Here is a 5,040-nt window from a genome sequence, read left to right on the forward strand (position 1 = left end):
TAATTTTTAAAAGCTATTAACACACAACCTCTTTATTTAAAGAATAAATTAATATCTGACCTTATACAATGATTTTCGTGGAGGTGGATCAAACATTGGTGGTGGATTTGGTACATTGAATAAGGTTGGTACAGCATTTGGTTTCAATTTTCTCCAACTGTCCAAACGATGACTTTCAAATTGAGACTTCTCGAAATGTATCTATAAAATAATTTAAGAAAATTACATACATTTTCATATTACATTAAAATAAAAAAAAACAAAGTGCAATATACCTCGCAGAGACGTGAAGAACCAGTTGGTGACCATTTATCTCCACGTCGAATATTTTGCACCCATTTTGCTCCTCGGTCGTCCTTAGGAAATCTAAACAATTTAAAACCTTTTTCCGACCTGTTACTGCAGTTAACGGCACTGCAGCAAGGCATTTTAAATAGCTGGAATCTCTTTTCTATGGCTGGAACCGAGCTGTAAAGGTCGATGTTTATTATATTATTAGTTTAAAATCCGTTATCATTAATTTGAACTGGAACCAAAATGGCGGATGAGAATACCTACATCTATAGTGCTCTAGTGCTAGTGAAGTATCTTGCTGGAGAAACTAATAAGATAACCGTGGTTATATTTATTTATTATTTAATACAAAAAGATTATAATTTACGGAGCCTTGGTGCAGTTTTATTGGTTTCAGTTATGTTATTTTGTACTTTTATCAGTTTTATTTTTTGCGTAGGTGCGTGCCGTGTGTACCTACTCTATTATATTAATTTTTCATTTGCTTATTAAAAATATAAATTATTAGGTACCTATACCTACACAATCTTTTATCGACTTTTGAAAAAAAAAATTCTAACGGACAATTTGAAAGTGGTGCATCGAAACGACGGAGAAAAATATCGAAAACAATGAATTAAAAAAATATAAAGGATTGATGAATAATTTTGTATTAAATTCAGGCAATTGTACCTGATTCATATTTGTGTCCTTTCATTTTAATTTTTAGGACAATATAGAGACTAAACATTCATTATCATATTAATGATATTTATTCTTAATTTATATTCTACTAGCATAGAAGCATACATTAATGATTAATGTATCTATATATCAATATCTAAACGTGATATAATTATGGTATTTAAATTACTAAATACGACGTCTCCAAAGGCTTACAATAGATTGTTATTAATTAGTATGCTTAAATACTTAATGTTTATTTGTTTGGATATTATAATAATATAATAAATTAATATCAGCTATAGATAGTATCTAACAGTTCATACGATCGTACAGATTCGTCTAAGTCAGTGAATATTTAAATACGCGAAATAGTAATAATATTATTTGCACGTTTCCGTGGTGGTTATTGTACAATGATATTTATTAATAATAATGGTAATAGTTGGAGACTATATAGATTCTTCATTACAAAGACATAACCTACGTGCAAACTGTACAAACATTTGTATTGTAAATTTTTTTCTTCCTTTTTGACTAGGTAGAGGTTTTGGTCAAGCTACATCATCGTGATGCAAAATGCACATGCTATATACCAGAGTTGTATAAGTATAAACTGCCTGAGTGCGGTGTACTTTCAAGAAGAGTGAAGATGCTTATATACTCACATAATGTGAGTCACATTATTTTATTATACCTACTATCACTGCAGTTTATACTATATTATTATTTATTATGTTATTAGCGTAGAATCCCGATATAAAACATGAATGCTTAAAATGTTGTCTACACAATACAACAAATAAATATGATTATTTTTGACTTAATGTCTGCCCCATAGAGCAGTCGATTAATGTGAACATTACAAAAAATACAAATCCTTAAATGGGGCGTTAAATTTCCTTAAAAGTTAAAGTTTTATGTGCGTCGTACTTTTTTTTAAGTTGACAAAAATATTTCGACCGTAAATACTATAATGTCCTTTTCTTTTATACTTGATAGTTTTATACGTCTTCAGTGTTGGTTTATTGGATTTCTGTAGACTGTGAATTGTATAACAATAATTATTGAACACATATTATAAACGTATAGACAAGGTTTGTAGATATTGCAGGTGGTATAATATGCATAATGTAGCGTTCAAGCGTTGTTATCTCGAAAAACGCTTAACGGACGTATATATGCAATTGTATGACATGTATGACAGCTGTAGTGGTGCGTAATTAGGAATTTGTTTCTGTAAACCTCATATTATTATATATGTCATACCACCTCCAATAAGCTCCTACCCTAGATTTCAAAGCAATATTTGTTTTCTCTCTTATAGACCCTCACGTCGTGACATACGAGAAAACACATTATAATAATATGGTATAGGTAGTACACGTACAGTGTCATCGGAGCCGATTCTACAGGTCCACCGATGTAGGATACGCGCCGACACAGCGTGACCCCCCCTCCTCCACACCGTATCCGCCACGCAACCACTGCCCAACAGTATGCAGGCGATATACCTCTACGCGTTCATGTCGGACGACAACGAACGGGTTCGGTGTACGACCAACGTGCGCCGCCGACCGAGTGAACGCGACGACGACGACGACGGACGGATTTCCATTGTACAAACGCTGTACAATACAACGCGTATTGCGTGCGTGCACCGTTCTGTCTATATATTTTATTATTATTATTATTATATATAATATTATTATACAACGTTCGAACCGGTCGGTTCAAGGTCTCTCCTCCGCGCAGCGAGCTGTACCACCGGCGTTCGCAGCACCACCGTGGTGGCCGCAACAGGGCTGGACAAAGTATGCGCGTGGCGCGTTCAGCAGTATACGTCTAACCGCGGTCGCCGGCGGTCACTGGGTCGATGGTCACGCGTGCTGGAGAACGTTTAATTAATAATATATTTTAATAGTCGTTTTATGTACCTGAACCATACTTAAAAAAGTATTTTCTGCCAAGAACACTAATTACTCTACTGTTATATAATATATTTGTAACATAGATTATAGAGGTGGTGGAGTACGACGTGCTGCGTTTTGTAATTTTTACCGATCTCCGTTGCTTTAGTGGTGAATTATTGTGTTCGTGTCGGTGCAGTGGTCATACTACTGTAGCCGCAAACATAGGATATTTCATCAGCTGGTATAGCTCATCGCGACTCTTTGGCTGAACGAGGTGTATACGAAAGTATACGTCATCATATACCTGCACTATCACTTTCCAGGTACATTATAATAATACTACTAAACGAGTTCGTTTATAACATGACCCCTCCCCCCATAGTCCTCCCTAACAGCCACTGAACTGTATACTAGAGTTCAGTGCTAACAGCACCTATCCATATATCCGGTAGTAAAAATCCTAACAAAGGACAAATCTAGGTTTCACAAGGGTTTTAAATGGATATGAATTATGAGATATTATAATATAAGCTTATAATATTTTAATAATTCATAATATAGGAACTAAAATATGTAGGTATAAGTGTACCTAAAGATAATTCTTAGACCATGCATAAATCGATTTTGATTTATACAGGAACAGAGCTGATACATGGTTATTGGTTATACAATATAGAAGTTATCTAGTATTATATTAACATGTTATCATCAAAAGACAACAATAAAGTCCCACCAAACAATGTACAAGATTATTTACTAATTTATTAAAATCTGTAAAATTAAGTATTAACTATTAAGTATTTAGTGTTGATGGAAACAAATTTTAAAATTCTTGCGCGCAGCTCCCTGCTGCATAGTCTTTTTGTATTACATTGTTTTTTGAACACTAGTAACGAGTGCTGTTTCCCTGTGATTTAACGAACGCTGTGATTTAACGAAAGGTTAACACTATATACTTATACATATGTCATATATCAATTAGTGCCTAAAAAACGTTGCATTATTATTTTCCGAGCACAACGTGTGGCATGTGCCATGCAAATTGTCAGTGTGTATGAGATCTCTCTTAAAAAACACCTTCACCGTTAAGATTTTTTTCATTAGCTATCAATTATTTTCAGTTTGATATTTTTTTATGGTGAACCGAGGAAAGTCTGTTTTTATGTCGATATATGATTTATTGATTTGTGATTTAGTATGCCAAATGACGATATAAATTTAAAAATTTATATTTTTGTTTAATTCATATTTTATTTAAAAACATTAATAGTATTATTACGCAAGCCAGGAACGGATCCAGGAGGGGGGGACCTAGGGGCCCAGCCCCCCCAGACATATTTTTTTTATAAATTTAAATATTATATATTACCTAAATAACAAATAAACAAAATCTTAACTTCTTTACACATCGTCACTTTATATATTGAAAAAAATCAATAATTTATTTATCACATTATGACAAAATTTTTTAATTAAGAAAAAAGTATAATATTTTATTATAATCGGATTTGTGTTGTAAAAAAAATGTTGGGCCCTCCCCCAGATTTTTGCCCTGGATCCGTGCCCGACGCAAGGACATTTGGATCATTTGGAAAAAAATCATATTAGGTAATGAAAATGTACAACCTGTTTGGACCAATTATTTATACAGGAAAATGAACCATTTTAGTTTATTTAAATCATGCAGTAAAATACGAACACAAAATTATATTTGTACAATTAACAGGTTAATCACTACGTCATTTTTCAGTACATCGCCAAAATAACTACGTGTACCATTTTTGGTATATACCTATTGAAAAAAGTCATGCATATATCTCGATCGGTGCTACTTTATCAAAGTGTATATTATAGCATTATAACCAGACTTCACTCGAGAAAAAATTAACAAATCTATACCTAATATAGCACTATATTGGCGTATTAAAGTTATAATGTACCTCAATTCACGGGTAAATAATATGCATCGGTGATGTACTCGGTTTGTGAACTAACTCGAAGATGGGTAATCCGTCTGCGGTGGTTGGATATACCACTTGGCATATATTCTAACAGCGTTCAAACTACTTCATAGGCGGAATTTCAACTTTTGACCTGGGGGGGCTAAATATATTAAAGGCAAGCAGACCATTGCAATATAGCATTTTAAAATTGTATGTCTAATGTTTTT

The 5,040-nt window shown here is 33.3% G+C and overlaps 1 protein-coding gene across 3 annotated transcripts in view; it reads left to right on the forward strand.

The window, feature by feature from the left end:
• The first annotated feature begins 2,793 nt into the window (after positions 1-2,793).
• LOC100575761 overlaps positions 2,794-5,040 on the forward strand; it is a 34,617-nt gene continuing 32,370 nt past the window's right edge. For 2 of the 3 annotated variants that reach the window (XM_029490113.1, XM_029490114.1), the window contains exon 1: positions 2,812-3,193. The gene's annotated coding sequence lies outside the window, so the exon portion shown is untranslated. Of the gene's footprint in view, positions 3,194-5,040 lie in introns of all 3 variants that reach the window. The other variant, XM_029490112.1, reaches the window with a different exon arrangement.

The sequence above is a fragment of the Acyrthosiphon pisum genome, chromosome A2, assembly GCF_005508785.2.
Source record: "Acyrthosiphon pisum isolate AL4f chromosome A2, pea_aphid_22Mar2018_4r6ur, whole genome shotgun sequence".
Lineage (NCBI taxonomy): Eukaryota > Metazoa > Arthropoda > Insecta > Hemiptera > Aphididae > Acyrthosiphon > Acyrthosiphon pisum.